Source organism: Pan troglodytes, chromosome 19 (assembly GCF_028858775.2).
Source record: "Pan troglodytes isolate AG18354 chromosome 19, NHGRI_mPanTro3-v2.0_pri, whole genome shotgun sequence".
NCBI lineage: Eukaryota > Metazoa > Chordata > Mammalia > Primates > Hominidae > Pan > Pan troglodytes.
The window spans coordinates 34,879,127-34,906,107 of NC_072417.2; the positions used below are offsets into that span (position 1 = coordinate 34,879,127).

The following is a 26,981-nucleotide window of genomic DNA, read 5'->3' on the forward strand; positions in this document are numbered from 1 at the left end:
AAAGTGCTGGGATTACAGGCGTGAGCCACCACGCCTGGCTGCGTAAAGGACTTTTAAATCTTGTAAGTAAAAAATGTTGCCAACATGTTTGAAATTGCCTCCTTCACCTATCATTACCTACTCACCACCACTTGACCTCAGTGCTGACTCAGTGCTCATTAGTTGATGGTGCTGTACCTGTCATCATTGATCTGTGCAAGGCCCCTTCTCATTTCATTCACTAATTCATGTATTTCTTTTTATCCCCCATACCCTTTCCCATATCTTCCGTATGAACTAAAATAATGCAAAAAATTGTAGAGCTATATGAAAAATCATATACCTCTGTGAGGATGTCCTTGGGATATATACCTAGGTGAAAAGTTGCTGGGTCATAGGGCATGTGTATACCTAATTGATATAAATAGTGCCAGGTTGTCTTGCATGAGCCAGTTTGCACCACCAACAGCTGTATATGAGGGTTACTATGTGCCATATCCCTACCAGTATCTTCCAGCTACCTAAATTTTGTCAGATTAATAGATAGAATGATATCTCATTGTTGTTTTACTTTGTATTTCTCTGATTACCTTTGAGTTTGATTATCTCATTAAATGCTTCTTTGCTTGCTGTGTTTTCCTGTAAACTGTCTATTCATACTTTGTTTTTCTACTCGAGCTGGTACTTTCTTGTTGATTAGCAGAAATGCCTTCAATATTCCAAACATTAACCTCTTATTTACTTTAGATGTTATATATTCTCCTATTCTGTAAACATTCTAATGAACTTTATCCATAAGAAGCTTTGTGGACCGAATTCTTAATTTTGACATAATCAAAGTCTTCAGTATTTTGCCTTATAGTTAGTGATTTGGAATTTTCTTTAAGAAGGCTTTTCATGTCTCTCAGTCACAAAGATATTCTGCATTTTCTTCTATGAACTGTATGGTTTTACCTTTCACATTTAGGTCTTTAATTCATTTAGAATCCACCTTCATACATGGTTTTATATAGGAAACTAGTTTTATTTTTCTCCATATGGTGAGAAAGTTTTCTCAATATCATCTACTAAGCAATCTGCCCTTTTCCCATTGATTTGCAGTGCCACTTTTATTATATATTAAGTTCCTGTATGTAGATAGGGAATAGTTTTATTCACACTTACACACACATCCTGTCTCTGTGTGCTCTATTCTGTTCCATTTTTCTATTTGCCTGTTTTTGCACTAATGCAACACAGCTTTTATTATATATATTAGTGTATTAGAGGGTTAGTTTATCTTTTCTACTTCTTTATTAAGGTTGATTAACCTATACATAGACCTTTATTCTGCAGTATACATTTTAATGTGCATAATAAGTTTATTAAATTCAATAATTTTTATTAGGATTGAACTGAATATAGATTAATTTGAAATGATTAACATTTCTACAATATTAAATCATCTTATTAAGAGTGTAATATAGGTTTACTTAAATCATCTTTATTGAACTTTAGACTTAGGCCTTATGAATTCATGGTTAATTCCTAGATACTTTATTATTTTTGTTGCTGGGGTGAATTTTTTTATTATGTTTCCTACATGGCAGTGTTAGTACAGAGAAATAATATTGATTTATGTTGCTTTATCTAAATCTAGAACAAAACCTTTCTTGATTTATATTTGTTGATTCTGTTGGCTTTCCTAGGTAAATAATTATATCATGTATAAATAATGAATTTTTTCTTCCAGTTGCCAAGATGTTTCTAAGTGTTGGTTTCTTTTTATTTATTTTGCCTAGAACTCAGGAAAACATTTGGACTGGAATACTAAATTCTGTTTCATCCCAAAACATTTTCCTTCTATTAATTTTTTTTAATGTTGCTTTCATTCAGTTCTATTTCTCAAGAATGCTTGTAAATGTTTCTGTTGGATCTCTGTTTTCTGCCATAGTAAATTATTTGCAAGTATCTGTTCTTCTCCGTCTTCAAGTCCTGGAGTCCTTACCCTTGGATCTCAAGTACTTACCTGTAGGCTTGTTTTTAGGGTTTTTTTGGTAGATTCCTCTGCCCCCAGATCTGTTACTATGTCTTTTTTTCTTTCTACCTATTCAAGAGATTGATTGATTCAAGCTCAGAGTTAGACTCTGAACCAGGGTGACCATACCTCTCAGTTTGCTTAGGACAGTCCTGGTTTATGGCAATTGCCTGTTGTGACTATTAATAGTACCCCTTTTACTCTCAAAGTGTTCCAGTATGGATAAACTACATAATCACTCTACCCTGGAACTCACTTTCTTTCTACATGGTGCCCGGTAGATTCCTCTTTTTAAATCTACAGCGATAGTTTGTTTACTTCCTTCACAATTGTCAGTGTCCCACAGACTTCAGTCTGTGGCAGCTCTGCTAGCCAAAGATGAGCCCAGCTCATATATAAAAAGATGTAATTCCAGCTGTGCTACTAGGGCTGCAGCCACTAGGCTTCTTCCTTTCCTGGTTCTCTCTGACAGCACTGTGCTTCTAGAAATGCAGGGTGCCATTACCAGTCCCTACCTCTGCTTTTTTTCTGGTAAGAAATTAGTCTCTGTCTAGGAAAGAGGTTCTAAAAGAGAAGGGACAGTGGCTTCAAAAATTATCACATATGCAGTGAAGGGAAAGCTGTCCAGTCTTCTCTGTGAGACAGATCTCGCATTTCTTCACCATGAGGCAGTGGAGTAGGGAATATAAGGGTCCCTGTGCTCAAGAAGACCATTCCAGGGTATCTTATGTGCGACCTACTGATTATGTTTTTTTAGATCAACTCCACAGGCCATAAAATTGGAGGAAATTTCTCTGGGCTTTTCGGAATGGGTCATCAGTCACCTAACCGTGTGATGTGTGTTTTTACTTTTTCTGTATCCTTATAGAAATTTAATGGGAAGTTAGGAGAGACAGTATCAGGAACTGTTATTTTAAACAAGAATCTCCAACAATTGATTTTTATTTCCTTTTAAAATAAAAATAGCTATACTGATAATATAAATAAATTATGCTCATTGTAAGAACAAATTTAAAGCATACAAAAAATATAAGGGAAAATGTGAAAAAGTCACCTAAAACCCCACCATCCAGAAGTAACATCATTAACATTGTAGTGGCCATCCTTTTTGATATCTTTCTGTGCATATAGACAAACATATCTAATATAATATAAACAAGATCATAGTTCATATGAGTGTATTTCTCTGATCAACTTTATCTTTTTCTGCAATACTTTGTACTATCTTTTTTCCCCACATTTTTCCTCTCTGCCCACATTTCTTCTCACCCTCTATGTCGAGAGTCCTCAAGACTATCCTGTTTTGATGATTCACTAGAAGGATTCACAGGACTCAGCATAGTGTTGTACTGATGAGTAGAATTTATTACAGCGAGAGGATCAAAGCAAAATCAGCAAAGGGAAAATGCACAAGGAGTGAGATCCAGAGGAAACCAGGAGCAGGCTTCCAAGAGTCTTCTCCCAGTAGAGTGGCACCAGATGCACTCAATTCCTCCAGCAATGAGCTGTGTCAACATATGCCAAGTGTTGTCTACCAGGGGAGCTCCTTAGAGACTCAGTATTCAAAAGTTTTTACCAGGAACTGGTCATTTAGGCACCTTCTGCCTATCATGTACCAAAATTCCAGATTCTCAGAAGGGAAATCAGATATTCAGCACAATCTACATTATTTGTATAAACATAGTTTAAACACAGTAAACCAATCTTATTACTTAGGGAAAGTTTTGTATCAACGTAGGGAGCTGTTGACCAGCAAGTTCCCAGACACCAGCCAAGGACCAACAGACAGACCACTGTAAGCATAGTAGTCTCAGGCCTGCTATGTAAACTATTTTATGGGGACCCCCATAGTCTTCCCTAAACTTTAATAGACATCTTTATACATGTAGCCTTCCATACTGGTGCCTTCATTTCTATGCGCTGAATTCCCAGGAGTGAGATTGTTAAGTTGAAGAGTATATATGGTTTTAATCTTAAGAAATCATATTTCAACCCACAATGCAAGTGAACTCTTTTCTCTAAATTTTTGACCACAGTGGCTTTTACCAGGCTTTTTAATTTTTTCCCTTCTGATCAATAAGAAATAATACCTTATTTCTACATTTTTTAATTTCCATGACTACCCTTGAGTGTGTGCTTATTGGCTTTTTGGATTGCCTCTCTTGTTACTTATTCATATTCTTGGCCCATTTTTATATTGGGTTGTTCATCCTTTTCCTATGAATTTGTGGGAGCTATCTGTATGTAATATGCATTAATATTATGTATTACAGTTATTTTTGTTAGAGTTGTCATTTGACTCTGTTAATCGTAAACTCTTCGATGTGAAAATTTTCACTCTCAATATAATGAAATTTGTCTTCTTTTTCTTCATAGCATCTGGGTTTCTTCAAAAAAAAATTATGGATCTGGGAGGCTGGGCGCAGTGGCTCACGCCTGTAATCCCAGCACTTTGGGGGACCGAGGCGGGTGGATCACAAGGTCAGGAGATCGGGCCCATCCTGGCTAACACGGTGAAACCCCATCTCTACTAAAAATATAAAAAATTAGCCAGGCATGGTGGCAGGTGCCTATAGTCCCAGCTACTCAGGAGGCTGAGACAGGAGAATGGCGTGAACCCGGGAGGCGGAGCTTGCAGTGAGCTGAGATCGCGCCACTGCACTCCAGCCTGGGCAACAGAGTGAGACTCCATCTTAAAAAAAAAAAAAAAATGTATAGATCTGGAATTTATTTTTGTACATGATTTTGTCCCAGGCGAATAACTAGCTGTTTTAATTTTATTTAAACATTTCTCTTTTTTCCACTAAATTGAAATTCCACCTTTGTTCAGTGTTAATCTTCCATACATTCATGAATGTATTTCAGGACTCACCATTTTATTCTACAGTCAATTCCTATGGCAGTACCGTGCTGTTTTTGTTATAGTACAGCATAATAGATTTTAATATCTGAGAACCTGGCTTTAAGTGTATTTTCATACCTTTTCTGTGCCATAATAGAGATTTAGGCCAGGTGCAGTGGCTCATGCCTATAATCCCAGCACTTTGGGAGGCTGAGGCGGGCAGATCACTTGAGGCCAGGAGTTCAAAACCAGCCTGGCCAACTATGGCAAAACCCCATCTCTACTAAAAATACAAAAAGTAACCTGGTGTGGTAGTGTGCACCTATAATCCCAGCTACTCAGGAGGCTGAAGAACGAGAATTGCTTGAACCTGGAGGCAGAAGTTGCAGTGACCCGAGATTGTGCCACTGCACTCCAGCCTGGATGACAGAGTGAGACTCTGTCTCCAAAAAATTAGAGATTTATTGGTAAGTTGTAGAAGGTTCAGTCAAGAATGTTGACTGTATTAGTCTGTTCTCATGCTGCTAATAAAGACATACCCAAGACTGGGTAATTTATAAAGGAAAGAGGTTTAATTGACTCACAGTTCCACATGACTTGGGAGGCCTCACAATCATGGCAGAAGGTGAAAGGCATGTCTTAACATGGTGGCCGGCAAAGAGAGAGATGAGAGCCAAGTGAAACAGATTTTCTCTTATAAAACCATCAGATCTCATGAGACTTATTCACTACCATGAGAACAGTATGGGGGAAACTGCCCCTATGACTCAATTACCTCCCACTTGGGTCCCTCCCACAACATGTGGGAATTATGGGAGCTACAATTCAAGATGAGATTTGGGTGGGGACACAGCCAAACCATATCATTAACTAAAACCAGAACCTCCAAACTTTATCGTTCTTAGAGAGATACAAACTGTGTTACTTTCCGATGCATAAAAAAATGTATAGTCTTCTACTATCATCATCTAAACCATTAACTACTCAGCATCAAGAATTACAGATAATCAGCCAGGTGTGGTGGCCCATGCCTGTAATCCCAGCACTTTGGGAGGCCAAGGCGGGCGGATCACGAGGTCAGGAGTTCTAGACCATCCTGGCTAACATGGTGAAACCCCGACTCTACTAAAAAAAAGTACAAAAAATTAGCCGGGCATGGTGGTGGACTCCTGTAGTCCCAGCTACTCGGGAGGCTGAGACAGGAGAATGGCGTGAACCTGGGAGGCGGAGCTTGCAGTGAGCTGAGATTGTGCCACTGCACTCCAGCCTGGGCGACAGAGTGAGACTCCATCTCAAAAAAAAAAAAGAATTACAGATAATCTGTTTAGTGCATATTATTCCTCTTAGTATACAGTCAGCCAGGTTTCGCATCCTGTGAATATTGTATTTTCTATCTGCATTGGGGTGAAAAAAAAATCTGTATGAGTGGACCCACATAGTTCAAACTTGTGCTGTTTAAGGGTCAACAGTACTCAGTCGTGTATTTGATATTGTAAGGAATTTGTGAAATGAGTAGAAAGATCTCTTTTTTTAAAGAAATAACCATCTAGATTGCAAAAACTGTTTTATTGATTTTATAGTGGATAATTTATAGCAATACAAGTTCATGTTGAAAAATGAAAAAATATAATTTTATATTATTTAAAATATGTCATTTTATATTAAATGCAAATTTAAATTGTTACATCACTGTTGTGTAATACTTTTTTGTTATATCTTTACTCTCTACACATTTATTGCATATTTGTAATAGCTGACTTAGTCCTTCATAGGATTCCTCAATCTGCATTTCCTCAATCAGTCTACCATTACCAGGCATTTAGGCGTTTCCAATTCTTCACTCTCACAGGTCTCATTACATTGCACATCCCCGTTTACCTAGAGCAGTGCTTGACAAGTACTAACAATTCAGTGAATGTTAGCTGCTGTTATTACTACTAGTGCTGCTACTACTACCATTGACTATTTCTAAATATCCTTGATTATTTTGTTGGAATAAATTCTCAGACACGAAATTGTTGGTTTAAAAGATGTACACTGTTAAGGTTTTCTATACCCATTTTCAAATGGCCCCTAGAAAGATTGTACCAATTTATGTTCCCACCAGCTAATGTGGGAAGGAGTTTGTCTCACTGATGCACTGGCTATTTTCATTTTTTAGAGCACTCTTTGTGAATGACTCAAAACCTGAATGTTTTGTCTGAATATTGAAAAATGTGTTTTATAAAAAGCCCCAGTTATGCTATACCCATTAAAAGAAATGAATCAATGTAGCCAGTGAGATTTTTATAAAGGTCATTCTTCTCTACCTTTCATAATGCACATTTGATTCACTTACCCATATACCCTCTACATTTGAGTTTGTGTGTGTGTTCCTTATATCACATTTGAATGAGAAATCACTAAGATGGTGTTTCTAGAAGGCACTGAAGAAACTATGTAAGTTTTCAAAATTACAGCTTTAAGAAAGGAGGTGCTAAGAAATCAGTAAAGTATGTTGTCATTTCAGCAGCAAACACGTGGATGGAGCTGAGTTGAAGTATACAGTGATTTAGCGTATTATGAGATAAATCTGTCCACACTGATTTTGTTATTTTAGCTTTTTTTCTTCTTCAACCTGGGCCTTTCTGGTTTGGGATTTATCATTCATCTTCTATGTGTCATATTCATTAATTCCCAGAAAATAGGACACTTATTTGTTGCATGGCTGGGGAAATCCTGAAAGAAGACTGTAGTTTTAACTTTTAACTAATAATTAACAATTAGCCGAATTTTAATGAAAAGAATGTACCAAATGCATAACAAAGATTTATAATCCTCTAATATTCTGTAACCATTCAGACTAAAATATTTTGTTGTCTTGGAAGAGGAATGGGATATGAAAACCTTCAAAAAACTTCCTTTCTTTTTTGGTAGATATATAGTTTATATTTATGTTCTCATTCTAGGGAATCATAGGGCAAGATCAAAATCGTCAATAGCCAGGCACGGTAGCATGCACCTGTAATCTCACCTACCCAGGAGGCTAAGGCAGGAGGATCACTTTAGCCCAGGAGTTCAATACCACCCTTGGCAATATAGCAAGACCCCATCTCAAAAAAAAAAAACAAGCAAAAGGGATCAAAATTTATATATAAAGTTATGTTAAGAATGGATTCTCAAAGGGAGATAGAAAAGAATTGAGGAAGTTTGTCTTTTATGTCCATTAACAACAAATTTGGACAGGTAGATAAATTGAAAGAATAGATTTCTTGACCCACCTATAACACAAATAGGTGCCTTTGTGAATTGTTTTTATTTGGGGGATTTGGCCTTTTTTAAAGGGCATCTATAATTAATTATAGACAGAGATCTTAATTGCTCACTGTGTCACATAGTTGGACCATTTCTGATTGCATAGCTTTGATTGTAGCTCTAGGAATGGAATCAGCTCTTCCAGTGTAGTTAAGAGGGCAAGGCCTTTCCTCTGTCACTCACTGAAGGCTACTAAACATATAAATTATTTCTCAAAATGGTAATATCTTAAGACTCTAATCATTTTCCTCTGAGCAATTTGTAGGTAACTTAGCATCACAGTTACAGCTTATGAATTGTACAGCAGCAAGAACTGTCAACTCTTTGGAAATTTAAATTATGCTACCCCTTACCTGCTCCATGTTCCATGCTATGAGTTTTCCAGTTTTTATTTCAGGCCTAATTGTGGCTCGCAGCTTGTAGCATCCATGATACCGTGAACTGTGGGGTCCACAGTCAAGCTTGAATTTGAAGTCAGTTGGCAGTCTTCCATTGTAGTTGTGTGAAACTACAGACATGTCTTTATAGGAAATAATAGAAATCCTTGCTGTAAATATTCAGATGCATTCAGTCCCCAGAATTTATTTTTGCTTATCTGGTAGATTCCTAATTAGAGGATGATAGTAATTTGATTATTAAATCATTGCAAAATTGATGCAATTCCAAAAGCAGAATAGCACTGGGGGGCGAGGAGGGACAAAGGAATGAGTGGAGAAGAAAGTCTGTGGAAAGACGTGAAAGAGAAAAAGATATGAAAAAGATAAAGCCAAGAACAGGGAAAAAAGCCTCAAGCTAGTGAGATAAAATATTCAAGATATAGGCTAAAATTATATGATTGTTTCTAATTTTATGTGGAATTCAAAGTGGAATTATAGGGTAGTTAGGGATCTTTTCTTAATTCAAAATAATAAACAGTTGACATTCCCCTAGCAAACTAATATGAAAATATTCAAAAATAGGGTATGTGATTTTATCAATAAATCAGTGCAGGCATAATGTATATACAAATAACAGGCACACCACGTACATATATGCACACAAGTATAATAGTGGGAAAGGAAATAACAGAAGCATGTAAAACTCAGCATCATTTTTGTGCTGGTTCATGGGAAAATTTTTTCTCTTCTTATATCAGGATTAGCTGTACTTCTCCTGGGCCACTGTCCTCAAACTGGCAGTCATGTTATGAGGAGGAGCCAGGCTGCTGTGTAGCCTGCTTGTGAGCTTTCCTTAAGCAATGATGTTAGACAGCCTTGAAATATTCCTGCACTTAAGGGAAATGTTTCTAGTGGTTTCTACTTTTGATTGATACTGGTTGACATAGATACATTTGAACATGCAGACATGCTAAGGTAGTCATCTATTCCAGTTGTGTTAAGAGTACTGTACTTTGGCAGGGCATGGGGGTTCACCCCTGTAATCCTAGCACTTTGGGAAGCCAAAGCTGGACTATTACTTGAGGCCAGGAGTTCGAGACCAGCCTGGGCAACACAGCGAAACCCCATCTCTACAAAAATAAAAATAAAATATTAGCTGAGCATAGTGGAGCACACCTGTAGCCCCAGCTACTCAGAAGCCTGAGGCAGGAAGATCACTTGAGCCCAGGAGTTCTAGGCTATGGTAAGACATGATTGCGCCACCGAACTTCAGCTTAGGTGACAGAGTGTGACCCTGTCTCTAAAAAAAAAATGAAATAAATTTTAAAAAGAGTAATGTACCTTAAAAATCAAGAATAGATGAATTATATCAAATTACTTTTCAACAGATATCAAGATGCTTATGTCATTTTTTTCTCTTGAATTATCAATACAGAGAATTCTAACCAATTTGATAGCAATATGATGTTTGCCTAACAAGATAAAATGGACACTTTTCTTTTTTTGTCTGTATTTTGAAACAGTCTAAATAGCCTTGGAGTTAATCTGTTGAGGTTAAACTCCCTTGTGAAGCCATCTGGAAGGGGGTATTTGTTGGAGTGTACCTCTTCAACAGCTTACTCTAGCTCTTTGTGATAATTGATCTGTTTTTATTTTGTGGGATTAATTTTGGTAATTTATATTTTCCTAGAAAATCATTCAGATTCTCTAATTTAATTGAACAGAATTGAACGAAGTAGTCTCTTACATTTTCTTCTCATTTCCCTTGAATCTGTAGTCATTCCCTCTTATCATTTCTTATTTTGTGAATTTCATTTATGCTTATTATCTTTTTTCTTTATCAGCTTTAGTTAATGATGTATTATTTTTTCCTCAAAAAATCACCTCTGATTTATTTATTCTACTATTTTCTTTTTCTTTTCTTTTCTTTTCTTTTTTTTTTTTTTTTTTTTGAGATGGAGTCTTACTCTGTCATCCAAGCTGGAGTGCAATGGCGTGATCTCAGCTCACTGCAACCTCCACCTCCTGGGTTCAAGCGATTCTCCTGCCTCAGCCTCCCAAGTAGCTGGGATTACAGACGCACACCACCATACCTGGCTAATTTTTGTATTTTTAGTAGAAACAGGGTTTCACCATGTTGGCCAGGCTGGTCTCGAACTCCTGACCTCAAGTGATCCACCTGCTTTGGCCTCCCAAAGTGCTGGGATTACAGGTGTAAGCCACCGTGCCCAGCCCATTTTCTGATTTCTAATTTGTTAATTTTTTTCTTTATCTTCATCAATTCCTCTCCTTTTTGGAATATAAAGAGCAGAGGCAATCAGTTTATCTTTCTCCAACTTCTGGAGTTGAACACTTCATTCAGTTTTTTCTTTCACATTTATTAGTAATGAACTGTGAAATTTGTTGTGGATCTGCTTCTGCTGTATCTGTAGCAGGGGTCCCCAACCCTTGTGCCACGGACTGGTACTGGTCCGTGGCCTGTTAGGAACTGGGCCCCACAGCAGGAGATGAGCAGAGGGCAAGCAAGCTCCGCGGCCTATCAGATCAGCAGCGGCATTGGATTCTCATAGGAGCAGGAACCCTGTTGTGTGTGAAATGCCCAGGCAGGGGATCTAGGTTGTACACTCCTTATGAGAATCTAATGCCTGATGATCTGGTGGAACAGCTTCATCCCGAAACCATCCCCTACCACCTCCCAATCCATAGAAAAACTGTCTTCCATGAAATTGGTCCTTGGTGCCAAAAAGTTGGAGACTGCTGATCTGTAGGACCTGATATATTATTATTTAATTATTTTTTATGTTTACATTTTCTCTTTCCCTGAAAGTTGTTTAAAAAAATTTTTTTAAATCATTTCCGGGTGATATATGTTTTGTGTGTGTATTTTCTTTAATTTTCTAATTTTGTTCTTAATTTTTTAGTTTCACTGCTTTATGATCACAGAATGTTAAATGTTCCATTTCTACTTTCTGGAATTTATTGAGGTTTACTTTAGGGCCTGGTGTACAGTGATTTTTTGTGAGTATAATGTGAAATAAGGTATATGTTATTTTTTAATATTTTTATTATGGAAAATTGCAAATATTCACAAAAATAGGAAGAACAGTTTAATGAATCTCCATGTTTCCATCACCCAGATTCAACAATCAACAATATTTTGTCATTCTTATTTTATCTAATTCCCACCTCATGCTTTTATGTATGTTTGTTTTGGTTTGGTTGAAGTTTTTAAAGAACATCCCAGCTATCTTTTGTCACCCTTAAATACCAATCTACAGATAAGGACTTTATAGATAAGGACTTCATACTGTTATCATACCATATAAAATTAATAATTAATAGTTTCTGTTCATTGTTCCCAGTTGACTGGAAACTATCTTTTCACAGATGGTTAGGGATAGGCGTGGCCACCCCCAGAGCTGAGACAGCATTGAGAAAGGAGCACACTCATCTTTATCAAAGGGCAGCATCAACACCTAAGGCAGTGAGTGGTTCCTGGCAGTCTGACAGTTATCTCTGTCATTTGGGAGTTTTGTTCCCATATATTTCAGAAACTTGATATGTAATATTAATTATGATTTTCAGTGACATATCATTTCATCTTTAAAAATTGAATGTTTTAAAGGTGGCTTATGGGCTAGGCACGGTGGCTCATGCCTGTAATCCCAGTGCTTATTTGGAGACTGAGGCAGGCGGATCACAAGGTCAGGAGTTTGAAACCAGCCTGGCCAACATGGTGAAACCCCATCTCTACTAAAAATACAAAAATTAGCCGGGCGTGGTGACACACACCTGTAATCCCAGCTATTCAGGAGGCTGAGGCAGGAGAATTGCTTGAACCCGGGAGGCAGAGGTTGCAGTGAGCCAAGATGGTACCACTGCACTCCAGCCTGGGCGACAGAGCAAGACTTGTCTTGAAAAAAATAAAAATAAAAATAAAATAAATGTGGCTTATGTATGGCAAGGAGTGGCGTCTTTAGTTTGTCTTAATTAACAATTTGATATTATTTATATGTTCTTATATTTATTTGTTAAATTTGCATTTTGCATTTTTTATTATTGGATTATATTATGGCTTTAGCTCCCTTATCACAAGAAAGATCTTGTGAAGGATTAAAAGTGGCTCATTAAAGCATAAACATATAATGAAAATAGTAAATTCTGAAACTGAGAATAATATAATAACTGTTAATTGTAAGTAGACTCAAAGGTTAATATAGTGTAATCATTTTCAGTGAGTACGATAATTTTGTAAACCAGCCAAAAGAAAAAGTATGAATAGAATCATTATCTGAAAATCGGATTTTATTGGTTTTGTCATTCATTTGCCTAATGTTTTATTTGTTAGGAAACTGTCAGGTAGAGACATGAAGTGATGGGGGCTTTCATATGATTTCTAAACAAAGCACTCTGACTTCTTTGTAAAACCAATCAAGTATTTTATTTCTAAGACTAAAAGCAAAATAATTATTTCTCATATAAAATTGATTACTTTTGTCCTTAAACAAAAAAGAAAGGAAGGAAGGAGGGAAGGGGGAGGGGGAGAGGGGAAGAGAGGGAGGGAGTAAGGAAGGAAAGGAAGGAAGGAGGGGAGGGGGAGGGGGGAAGGGAGGGAGGAAGGAAGGAAGAAGGAAGGAAGGAAAAAGAAAAGAGAAAAGAAAGAAAACACAAAACCTACTGATATGGTAGCCAGTATTTCCTGAGTGATAGGCACTACTCTGGATACTTTACTATTCTGGTTATTTAACTAAGTCATTACAAGAACCTTGTGAATGAGTGTCCATTATTATTTCCATTTAATAGATAAGGGAGCTAAAGCCACTGAGTGGTTAAGGACCTTGGCAGAGGTCACACATGGTAAACACCAGAGCTGGGATTTGAACCTAAGAGGCCTGCTTCCCACACACACTCTTTTGACTGCTGTACACTTTTGTACCATAGTGGCATCATTCAAGAAACAGCTATGACTCACACTATTGAAAAGTTTGAAAAACTAGTCACAAAGGTGATGTGTTCAGAGGATGTCCTCAAAGGTGATGTGCATCATGCTCACAAAGAAAGCAGAATGCAATTTGCAAAATTGCTTTATTAAATAGCCTTGGTAAACTGGTAATGTCTTCTGAGTTATTCACTGTCAAGTATGTGGACTAAGATACAGTAATACAATTGGAAAAAAAAACCCTGATGTTGAAGTATGAATCAGCTCTTGACACGTGTATAGTAACAAAAAGTGATCGATGACTTTTTTTTTTTTAACTGAAAATACATGCTCCAGGAGAAGAGATTTTTGTTTGTTTTGGAAAAAGTGACTTTCGAGCTATGGGTAGGTTGGGAAAGGTGCATTTACAAAGCGACCAAGAAAGCATCAGCTGAAACAGGAAGCTGGGGTATGCTACTAGGCAATGAAAGAGGTTGCCCCCAATGCTAGTCCATTCATTGCTTTATTGATGGGGAATATTTATGGTCAAAAATATGCTGCTTGGTCTTGACTGAGTGTTGAAAGAAACAAAAGCGTACCTTTGACTGAATGGTGGCCATTGACTCCATATTTTTCCAGTATGCTGTGAGAAGAAATGGGTAGCATTTACAACACTGTGACATGTGGCTATGCAGGAAAAGGTGCTCACATGCATTTTAAAATGAGTAATAAATGTGGATTTGTTCATTCATTACTGAATGGAAACATGAAAAGGAACAAGACAAAGCTCCATCCAGAAGCTGACAACCCAGCCAGGGGGCAGATGTGTGCACCCAAACCAGTGAAATGGAGTAATTATGAGGCCCTAGGGTAGTAGGCAGTGACTGCCAGGTGGGCTCAGAGAAGAGGCACCTACCTGAGCTGGGGAGAGGACACTTTCTGGAAGAAGTTTGCCAAAATCTTAATTAACTCTGTTAGATTCACATCTTACTTGGAAACACATTAACAGGGAGGACAGATCTTAATCTGTATTTCATAAGCCATTTATACAGATTGAGTTAATTAGAGCTGGAACTTGACATTATAGTGGGTTAACTGTCACTAAAGCTAGTGGGTAAAATGGACTTCCTTTGACAAATGTAGAAAGCAAAGTTTTCTACAAAAATATTCAAACAAATATTGTTTTCTGTAACAAACATAGACTAGTCTTAGTCTTTGGAATTACTAAAACAGCCTTTCCATATCACAGGAAAGTGCTTGCCCTGCATAGCAAACAGCCAAATGGGTAACTAGCAAGCAAACACATGTGGCAGCAGTGCCACGTAGAAGGACAGAATTAAACTTGAATTTCATAACAGGTATATAAATATTTACTAACCCCTTCCTTATTTATCTAACAAGATGTAAAGAGCTAGCTCAGGACTTGTCTTCTTAAAGCACCTGGATCAACAAACTCCCGTTCTGTCAAGGTTCCTCATTACTAACTACTAGTTGAGCTTGGCAGCCTCTAATTTGGTTATACTTTTTTTGTCATAGTGTATAATGTTCTGTTTCCACATTATACTGTCCATAGTCTTCTGCAACTTGTTTTTTTTTTCCACTCAGAATAATGTTTTTAAAATTTGTATAGGTCCATAAGTGTACTAATGGCTTATTTACTTTTGCTTGTTATTTTACTATTTAAAAGTCACAGTTTATTTAATTTCCTAATAATAGTCAGTTTTTCAGTTTTCTGTCATTCTATGAAATGCCACAGTGAACAATTTTGTACATATTCTCTTGTCTGCAAGTGAATAGGTCTCTGTGGGGCTGCCATTCTCAAATTTTGAGAATTCCAAAGAGCTTACCTTAGAAAATTCTACAAAATGCAACAATATGCAAGCACATATTCCATTAGCTATCAGAGTGATGATATCATCACATGTGATATAGTCTCTGGAAAATTCTATCATAGGCTGAGAGGGTGAGAATTTAAAAGGCAAATAACCTGCTGATATTCTTAGAAAATTAGTTTTTATCTTGAAGATCCCCTAAAAGTAAAGGGTCTCAGCAGTGCTCAGGGTTCCCCAACCACACTTTGAGAACTGCTACTCTTGGGTATATACCCCAGATTGCAAATGCTAGATTGTAGAGTCTGCACATTTTTAAGTTCACTAAAGTTTGCCCAGTTGCTTTCCAAAATAATTGTACCAGTTTATGCTCACCAAGAAATGTATGAAAGCTTTTATTCTTCTACATCCTTATCAACAATTCACATTGGCAGATTTTTTAATTTTGGCCAATCAAATTTTGATCCCTGAATATGACCGTTACTTTCTTACAAGCTCAGCTGTGCATAGGGGTATTTGTTACATTGTTGTAGCAGTAGGGATATCAAGTTATCTATTCTTCTACCTTCTTGCCCTACTCAGTGGAAGTCCTACTGGAAGTTTAAGAGAGAAGTGGTGTGGTCAGTTTGTGAGTGTTAAATAGATCTGTGTCAAGGAAACATTAGAAGTCAATAAGACAAGGAAGGATGGCCAATTAAGAGCCTGTTGCTGTAATCTAAGGCAGGGGTCCCCAATCCCCAGGCGGCAGACTGGTACTGGACTGTGGCCTGTTAGGAACCAGGCCGCACAGCAGCAGGTGGGCGGCAAGTGAGCAAACATTACCACCTGAGCTCCGCCTCCTGTAAGATCAGTGGCTCATTGGATTCTCATAGGAGCATGAAGCCTATGGTGAACTGCGCATGCAAGGGATCTAGGCTGTGCGCTCTTTATGAGAATCTAATGCCTGATGATCTGAGGTAGAACAGTTTCATCCTGAAACCACCCCCACCCCCACCATGCCGGTGCATGGAAAATCTTTCCTCCACAAAACTGGTCCCTGATGTCAAAAAGGTTCAAGACCACTGATCTAGAGGAAAGCTGATGAGAACTTAAATTGCAGCAGTGGTAGTTAAGATGCAGAAAAATGTGAGAAATATTTAGGAGACCATGAAATAATTAGCAGACTATGATAGTTATTGGACAGGAGATTGATGAAAGGCAGGAATCAATGATTCCCAGGTTTCCACCATAGAGTCCTGGATAGCTGGTATCACTGACAACTGAGATAGAGGTAGAAGGTACAGAAGCAGGGGCATATCTGGAAGATGGTAGTAGTGTGGGGTATGATGTGTTCGAGGTGCCTATGAGACATTCAAGTAGAGATGACCAGCAAGCAGTTGGATATATGAGTCAGAGAAACAAAAGAAGTAGCAAATTTTAAATAAGAAGAAGCAGTCAACAGCATCAGACATAGTAGGTATGTCCAACACCATAACAGCTGAAAAGTGCCCACCTAGTCTGGCAATTAGTAGGTCATTGGTTTATTAATAACCGGCATGTTAAAGTTGGTCAGGATGAGCTCAGAGTGTAGAAGAAAAACCAGCTGCCAAACTCCTCCGGCGAGGAAATAAAAGTGTTTTGAACATTTGTTGGTGAATCATGGAAATGAAAATAGGTATAGCAAAAAGGTGTCCGTAATGAAGAAACTAAGAAGCGTTAATTTTTCATAAGACATTTAGTAAATGTTGAAACACTGAAGACTTACCCCTACATATATTACTAAGCAGCGCTATTAGAATAGCACTACTATGTACAAGTCACTGAACTTACTATGGGGAAAAATTTGGTCGATTTATAATATAAGCCTATAACTGGTCCATTTAGTATTTAACATACTGGCAAATGTAAAGCCCTTTTAGAACAATAAAAATGCTTCAGCAAAAACTTAACATTGAAGCAACAGTACATTCCCCCCCACCCGGCCCCACTCTCCTTTTTTCTCTTCCCACCTACTTGGTGAATAAAACGATAAAAGCATATTTGGAAAATAATGGTGACATGTCAAAAATAATTTGTTTCTTATTTATCTCCTCTCAGACACTGCCAATAAGAAACCATTGCCACTCCATCCCCAGCCCACTCTGCTGTAAGTTGGAAGCAGATGATTTGCTCTCCTGAAAGAGCAGCAAATCCGTTGCCTGGGTGATATCTCATTACTAAGGCAACCAATTTGGCGCATCAGTGTGAATCTCAATTTTAAAATATAATTATGCCAAGAGATGTACATATGCTTGAGGTTTACTTAATAGAAATCTGTTCGCCTTTGCAAGGAAAACATTTCGTATGTTAGGTGAAAAAAGAGGGGAAATACCGCTTTTATTCTTTGCTAGCTAAAATACACCTTTCAACTGAGCCCCCACTATGTTTAGTAAAACAGCTTGCATTGGTTTCTCCCTCACCACTTTTTTTTTTTTTTTTTACTTGAGGTGTTCCCTTTCCAAGACACTTCTCTCTTGAGACTTGTCACTCATAACCCAACAGCTGTTGTCTCCATGACAACATTTTCTGGCCCCTATAGGTGGTGATAGGAAAAAAAGGAAGGAAAAAAAAATGGCTACATTTTCATTTCACTTTTCTTTTTTAATTGCTACAAGCTCAAGAGATTTGACTCTTTGTAAGGAATTAATTAATGAAGGGGAAGTGATTTCGTGAATAGATGCTTAAATTAAATTACAAAACTTCTGAACAATTTAATGAGAATTGCTATCCCAACCTCAAATGAAAGGTCTTATAGATAAGATGTATACAATCAAAAGCTTGTCTGGAGGAAGACTGTATTACAGAGGTAGCTGAAGATGCGCACAGCCAAGCCATGTAAAATCCCACTGAATTACTGCTGAGCAATTATTTTTTCTTCCTTGCCAACAATAAAACATTTGTTTAAAAATAAAAAGAGCATATTTTGGTGGAGGGAGTATTTAATTATCAACCTTATTAAAGAATGCCTATTAAATCATGAAATCCTTGCAACTCATTAAGTTTCCTGTTTGCTGTAGATGCCAGGAAGCTCAGGGCTCAGATGTGTATGTAAGTCCAGGAACCATCCTCAGTTTGGGAGTTTCAGTGGAACTGACTCCCTTTCCTTCCTACCACCCTGCCCCTGTTGCCCGGCTGTCCTTTTATTCTTACTTTGGTAATTTAGTTGTCTGTATACCTTTTTTTGTAAGTTCCCTCTAATCCTTTTAAAAATAATTAGATAACAAGTATTAAAGGCAATGATGAAAATACTTTATTGTAATAGCCATTCACTGCTTAGTCACCGTGCTGACATTTAATGTAAAATATCACCCTAAAAAAGATTTTTTTGAACAGACTTTTATGAAAAGAAACAGCTTTTCTAAAGTATGTAATTTTGCCACGTATTTCATTGAGCTAAGAAACTTTATGGGTGACAAAATATATCCTGTTTACCAAGTTAGGTACATAATGGCATACATGTGGTTTAAGTGTGAAGCCTACAGTATTGAGGTTTATTTTATTCTCTTCTTGCTATAGCAAATGTATATAACTACTACCAAGAGATCTAAGTGTATCAAAAATTGCTCATATTCTTTGTCATGGCACATGTAAACACATTCTGCTGGACTATCAAGTTTTGCTAACCTAAAACAGAAAGTTTATGAAATATTCAACATGTTCTGGGAAATGTGTATATTTAGAGCATTCAGTTTCTATTAATGAGGAGCTATATAGCAGTCTTAAGCTATATTTTTAAAAATTTCAGCAACTGCAGATTATGAATACCTTTAATATACAAAAGGTCCCTCCTAAGAAATGAGATAGATACCTCACTAGAAAACTGAACAAAAATATGGACACTCAGACCACAGAAGAAGAAAAATGGCCAGCAACCATATTTTCACCTATCAAATACTCGGGATTTTTCAAAATATCATACACAGTGTTGCTGAGGATGTACACTACTGGCATAAGAGTAAATTGGTGAGAACTTTCTGGAGGGGTAGTTTGGCAATGTGTTTCAAAAAAATCTAAAAATTATATTTGCCTCTAATCCAGCAATTATACCTCTAGAAATTAATACTAAGGAAAATCTTAAGAATATATGTAAAACTTTAGTTGTAAGAAATTTTTTTGTGGCCAGGCATGGTGGCTCACACCTGTAATCCCAGACTTTGGGAGACCAAGGTGAGCGGATCACCTGAGGTCAGGAGTTCGAGACCAGCCTGGTCAACATGGTGAAACCCTGTCTCAACTAAAAATACAAAAATTAACCGGGCATAGGGGCAGGCGCCTGTAATCCCAGCAACTCGGGAGGCTGAGGCAGGAGAATCGCTTGAACCCAGGAGGCAGAGGTTGCAGTGAGCTGAAATTGTACCACTGCACTCCAGCCTGGGCGACAGAGTAAGACTCCATCTCAAAAAAAAAAAAAAAAAGAAAAGAAAAAGAATTTTCTTTGCAACATTTCTCATGACAGTGGGAAATAATGAAGACTCTTAAATGTTAAGAAGTTAGTGGAGATGAAGAGCGATTGGCTATGAGTACAAACATACAGTAAGATAGAAGAAATAAGTTCTTTTTTTTTTTTTTTTGAGGCAGTGTCTTCTTGCTCTGTCACCCAGGCTGGAGTACAGTGGTATGATCCTAATATGTTGCAGCCTTGAACTCCTGGGCTCAAGCATTCCTCCTGTGTTGGCCTCCCCAGTAGCTGGGTCTACAGCCAGGTGCCACAACATCTGGCTAAATTTTTTTTTAAGAGATGAGTTCTGACTATCTTTCCCGGGCTGGTGTTGAACTCCTGGGCTCTAGTGATGCTCCTACCTCAGCCTCCCAAAGTGCTGAGGTTACAAGCATGAGGAGAAATAAATACTAAAGTTTGAGAGCCCACTAGAGCGACTGTACTTAGCAACAATATAATGTATAAGTCAAAGTCACTAGAAAAGAGGACTTTAAAGGATATGGTGTTAGTCTGTTCTTGAGTTGCTATAAAAAAATACCTGTGGCTGGGTAATTTATAAGGAAAAGAGGCTTAATTGGCTGATGGTTCTGCAGGCTGTATAGGAAGCATGGTGCGGTCATCTGCTCCTGGTGAGGCCCTCAAAGAGCTTCCAATCATTGCAGAAGGCAGAGGGAGAGCAGGCATCACATGGCAAGAGCAGGAGCAAGAGAGGGAGACATCTCATGAACTAACAGAGCAAGAGGTCACTCATCACAAAGGATATGGCACTAAGCCATTCATGAGGGATCTGCTCCGTGATCCAGTCCCTCCTACCAGGCCCCACCTCCAACACTGGGGATTAAATTTCAACTGGAGATTCGAAGGGGATAGACATCCAAACCATGTCAGATGCCGACACATAAAAATGATAAACACTCGGTCAGGTGCTGTGGCTCACACCTGTAATCCCAGTACTTTGGGAGGCCGGGTCGGGCAGATTGCCTGAGCTCAGGAGTTCGCGACCAGCCTGGGCAACACAGTGAAACCCTGTCTCTACTAAAATACAAAAAATTAGCTGGTGTGGTGGCGTGTGCCTGTAGTCCTAGCTACTTGGGAGGCAGAGGCAGGAGAATTGCTTGAACCCGGGAGGTGCCGTGAGCCAAGATCACGCCACTGCACTCCAGCCGGGGTGACAGAGCAAGACTCCATCTCAAAAAAAAAAAAAAAAGATAAACACTCAAGGGAACGGATACCCCAAATACCCCAACTTGATCTTTATACATTCTATGTATGTAACAGACACTCACACATAACCTATATATAAGTAAAAAATATATCAGGAAAACAGTTATATAAATTATGATGTATCTATACAATAGAAAACTATGGGCCAGGCGCAGTAGCTTATGCCTATAATCCCAACACTTTGGGAGACTGTGGCGGGTGGATAACCTGAGGTCAGGAGTTCAAGGCCAGCCTGACCAACGTGGTGAAACCCCATCTCTACTAAAAATACAAAAATTAAAAATTAGCTGGGTGTGGTGGTGGGCACATGTAATCCCAGCTACTCGGGAGGCTGAGGCAGGAGAATCGCTTGAACCCAGGAGGCAGAGGTTGCAGTGAGCTGAGATCGTGCTGCTGCACTCCAGCCTGGGCAACAGAGCGAGACTCCATCTCAAAAAAAAAAAGACAGGAAAACTATGCAGCCATTAATAATGACGATATTTTAACAAAATGAAGAGTGTTCTTCATAAATGTTAAGTGAAAATATATGTTACAAAACAGGATATTCAATGCGATTCCTCTTAAACCACATTGTTAATTCTGGAAATATCTACACACACACCCATTATATTTACTGAAGAGGACGTGATGAGTCATACTTTTGGTGGCTAGGCGGGCATCATTCGTAACTAAGGAAAATTAGGACTATTTTTATTCAGTAGTTTTTGTTAAAGTCTTAATGTTGTCAAACATCGCTATCTATCCAAACTTAGTACTATAATGAGAGTCAGTATTTTTAAGAAATTCAATTTCAAAATAAGATGTTTACTACTCAGCTGTCCTGAGTTGGTTGTATTGTATTTGTGTGGATAAGAAACCAAACACTCATAGAAAATATGTTGGTGACAAGTATCCTTGGGGAACTCAAAATATAATCAAGCATTTATCATTTAAATGCAGGTTTACAAACAAAGTACTATATTCATGAGTTTATTGTACTTTAAATCGATTATAAACAACATATAACTGTGATCACATTATTCCAGCCTAAAATTTTAAGTAACAGTTTTTATTATAAGGTAGTACATGTTCATTGTGAAAGATTTTTAATTTAAAGAAGAGAATAATATTACCCATCATCTCACCACCAAAAGAAAATCACTGTTAACATTTTGGGATATATCATTCCAGTCTTTGTTCTACTCTCTTACATGCACGCACACACAGACACATACACACATACACACACACACACACTTCAAAAATCAAAGAGACCATATGCACTGTAAATGAGTATTACCATTTGAAAATCAGCAGAACCGTGGTGATGGTTGTGGTACTCTGCCCCTAAACCACTTCTGTGTGATCTTCCAGGCTTCCTCCCTTGACTTGGATCTGCACAGCATCACAATCTTAGGTTTTATGGTGTTGTGTCTCCATTCAAAAACCCTTCAATCACCCACAAAATTAAGACTAGACTTTCCCAGAGTCTGGCTCCAACCAACCACGTCTCCTGTGATGCCATAGCACGACATTGTTTGTTTTTACTGAACCCTCAAACATCTCTGCTTTTTCACCTGTATGTATACTTTTACACATACTGTTTGCCTTGCTTACAGTGTTCTTCAAGTTCGATTCTGCCTCCTCACTAAAGTCCTCTCAACCAGACCACTGTAAATAAAGTCATCTTTACATCTTTGCCAGAACCCATTTGTCAGTTGTATGTGGCTGTATGAGACAGTGAGTCAAAGGGAAGCAGGAACAATGTGCCTGCTGTTAGTTTTATTGTAGGATTTACGTTCGTGTAAGGTTTTAGGTCATTCTCACTTCGTTTGTCTGTAAAACAATAGGGATGGTGTGGGCATATCTATTATGATCAAGTGTGAAGTGTGTTGCAGGTAATTTTTTACTAAGGTTTTGAAGATTGTGAATCATTTTATAAGTAGGAGTTGATTCAAGGTTATTCCAATGGAATTTATACGTGCTTTCTTGAGTGGGCAAGGAAGGCAAATCTCAGGGATTGCACAGCTCCCAGAAAGGTGTTGTGCATGTGAATGTTCCTCCCAAGCTATGCTATGGAAGAGGCGGGGCAGAGAACCTCTCAAATAGATGACTTATAAGGAGTCTTTAGCTCAGAAATTCCCGGTGGATTCTGTATTTTTTGTAGTCTTTAACCAGTGTTTAAATCTTAGATCATTTATTAATTTTGCAGATGTGTCTGATCTCTTCAGCTAGATTATAAATTATGGAGGGCAGCAGAATCCTTGTACTTGATTATGTTCCACAGAGGACTCCCAGCATCATGCCCTGTACCCAGTAGTCTTAGGTAACATTTCGTCAATAATGTACTTATCATGATTCAATACTAGGTAATAATTTGCTTCTGGATTTATAAGATTTCTTATTAGCTATGTTATGTATGAAAGCAAAGATATTTTTGAATATATAAGAGCTATTTATGTGCGTTTAAATGAGATACTTTAGTAATACCAAGCAAATGGAGTAATCAGTAGGCCCTAGAGTTATTCCCAACTGGGCCAGGCACAGTGGCTCACGCCTGTAATCCCAGCACTTTGGGAGACTGAAGCAGGAGGATTGCTTGAGCCCAGGAATTCAAGACCAGCCTGAGCAACATGGTGAGATCCTGTCTCTACAAAAAATTTTAAAAATTAGCCAGGCGAGGCCAGGCACGGTGGCTCACACCTGTAATCCCAGCACTTTGGGAGGCCAAGGCGGGTGGATCATGAGGTCAGGAGATCGAGACCATCCTGGCTAACACGGTGAAACCCTGTCTCCACTGAAAAATACAAAAAATTAGCCGGGCGTGGTGGCAGGTGCCTGTAGTCCCAGCTACTTGGGAGGCTGAGGCAGGAGAATGGCGTGAACCCGGGAGGCGGAGCTTGCAGTGAGCTGAGATCGCGCCACTGCACTCCAGCCTGGGTGACAGAGCGAGACTCTGTCTCAGAAAAAAAAAAAAAAATTAGCCAGGCATGTTGGCCCTTGCCTGTGGTACTAGCTACTCAGGAGGCTGGGGTGCAGGCGGGGGGTAAGGGGGAAATAAAATAGTACCCACCTCATAGTATAGTCGTATTAAATAAGTTAATACATTTGACAGAATTTGAACACTTTGTAAGTACCTGTGTATTTAGTTTTTGTTCTTTGTTTTTTGGTGTGTGTGTGTGTGTGTGTGTGTTTTGAAACAGGATCTCACTCTTATCACCCTGGAGTGCAGTGGCACAATTATGGCACTGCAGCCTCAACTTCCAGGCCTCAAGCAATCCCTCCCGCTTTGAAACAGGGTCTCACTCTTATCACCCAGGCTGAAGTGCAGTAGTGTGATTATGGCTCACTGCAGCCTCAGCCTCTGGGGCTCAGGTGATCCCTCCTGCCTCAGCCTCCCAAGTAGCTGGGACTACAGGTGTGTACCACCACCTCAGCTAATGTTTTTATTTTTTGTACAGACAGGGTCTCACTTTATTGCCCAGGCTGATCTCGAACTCCTAGACTCAAATGATCCTCCTGTCTCAGCCTCCCAAAGTACTGGGATTACAGGCATGAGCCAATGAATGGTTTGGGTTTCCATTCATTGGAATAGTTAACTATTGTCACAGTTACATGACAGACCACGTGCGTTAGTGTCCTAAGGCTGCTGCAAAAAAATTATCACAAACTTGGCAGCTTAAAACACAGATATTTATTCTTTCACAGTTCTGGAGGAAGGTTTGAAATCAGTTTCACTGGGCCAAAATCAGAATGTCAACAGGACCACATTTCTTCCAAAGGTTACAGGGGAAAATCTATTCCTTGCTTCTCCCAGCTTCTGGTAGCTGCCAGCATCCCATGGCTTGTGGCTGCCTCCATGGTCACAGTGCCTTCTCTTCTGTTGTCATATTTTCCACTGCCTCTGTTTTACAAGGATATATATGATTGCATTTAAGGTCCAAACAGATAATCTGCCCATCTCAAAATCCTTAACTTAATCATATATGCAAAGTTTTTGTGTGTGTGTGTTTGTTTTTGTTTTTTTGTGTGTTTTTTTCCCCCTTCCACAGATCTGTAGATGATGATAACTTAAAGCTGGTAACATTCACAGAGATTTGCAGTTGGCTATTTTGGCTATTTTTTAAGGACCATTGTTCAGCCTACCACATCACTCTAAAACTTGGTGGATATAACAGTCAGAATTTATTTGTTGCTCATGCATCTAGGGTTTGGTCAATTTTGGCTCAGTTTATCCAATTTATATCGCATTGGCCAAAGCAGGTCATATCAATGGGATAACCCATGGAGGTCAAGAAGGCAGAAGTGAATATTTGCTCAACTATAATGTAACCGAGCATGGGGTTCTCTGTAGATGACAATAACTTAAAGCTAAGTTAGCAATGTACTTATTTGGGTGAAGAAGAAAATCCAGAATTAAAAGCAAAGTTATTTAGTAATAGGACAGTTTTCTATAGTTCTTATTTGATGGTTAAATCAAGGAGCTCTGTCTATTGTGGGCCTAGTCTGGCTAAATACATATATTCCTGAATCTAATAATCGTAGAAAACCTGTTCTAGGATTTTTTATTTAGGGGAAAAACCTCTACAGACATGGAAACTCCAGGACTCCTTTAGGCTACCTGCCATTATATAGTTAATCAGTGGATTCCATGGAGTTATGAAAAAGAAGCAAGGGTTTTCTGCCCCTTTGGAAGAACAGAATATCTGCTAGATAGCCTCTCAAGATGAGAAGTGAACCTGGAGATTGCTCACCAGCTGCTTTCTTGAAGCCAAAGCTATATTAATTACAGTATTTTCTCATGTCATCTTTGGCCTATGAGCTTGGGTATCTAGTTCATCTAAATAATCCAACCAAGAGTTGTTTCCTTACGCATTACTTGGAGTTAATTTGAGAACCAGTATACAATACTTGAGTTTGATAGAATTTCCCAGTCTAATTTTTTTTCTTCCCTCTCATTCCAATAATAGAGGAATTATATCATTCTCACAGGCCCAGTGAAAAAATGAACAACACACAGCGTTTATTGCTTTCTAGGTCTTGTTGACTTTAAGAGAGAGAATAAGGATGTGCACCTTTTCCCTGGTCACTTGATAAAATGCAGTGACATTGAGGTACTGACTTTTTTTTCCAAAAAAAATGATAAAGAGAAATTTTCCATGAAAAAATCCTGTAACTAGAATGAATAGGGAAGCCGGAACTTAATTTAGAACATCCACATTTTCATACTCTAACAGAACCAGCTTATTTAAGATGAAGAGTTTGTATTTTCAGTGAAATTTTTATGTAAAAGGAAAATTCATTGAAAATCAGACATTTTCATGCATCAAGTTGTTCATTGGCAAATTGGCAGCAGTTTTTCAAGTTGATGCTTATTCATGCTAGTCTGCTCTAGAACCATCAACCGTCAACAGTGAATTTGAAATTCTCTTCAGACTTGAGAAAATACATGACAGCTGCCATGTATTTTCTTCCTTGAATGTTTCATAGTTTGCTTGGCTCATCCTCACAGTTGTGTAATAGGATGGGCTGTTTCTTTTTAGTGCTCTTATACCCTAAGGTTACTGAGCCCTTGGATGGCCTTTTTACAGATCAGCGAGTCTTTAAACTTCAAATAAAGATATTTAGTCTATTCAAGCCAGTAATCATTCCTTCAGCAAATGTGTTTATTGCTAGGTACTCTTTGGAAATACAGGAATAAATAAAATGAAAATAGTCCTTGTCCTCATGGATTACACATTCTAGTCAGACAAAACATGAGTGAACACATAATTACAAATTGTGTAACAGTCATGAAGGAAAGAAAATGCTGAGCGAGGCAAGGATTCAGAGGACAAGGGAAATATATTTTTGGCTTTTAAAAAGACATGTGGGGAGAGGAGCCAAGATGGCCGAATAGGAACAGCTCCCGTCTACAGCTCCCAGCGTGAGCGACGCAGAAGACGGGTGATTTCTGCATTTCCATCTGAGGTACCGGGTTCATCTCACTAGGGAGTGCCAGACAGTGGGCGCAGGCCAGTGGGTGCGCGCACCGTGCGGGAGCCGAAGCAGGGCGAGGCATTGCCT

At 38.4% G+C, this 26,981-nt stretch overlaps 1 protein-coding gene across 12 annotated transcripts in view; it reads left to right on the forward strand.

Moving 5' to 3' along the window:
* Positions 1–26,981, forward strand: part of MYO1D (myosin ID) — a 382,937-nt gene that overhangs the window by 164,474 nt on the left and 191,482 nt on the right. The window lies entirely within an intron of this gene.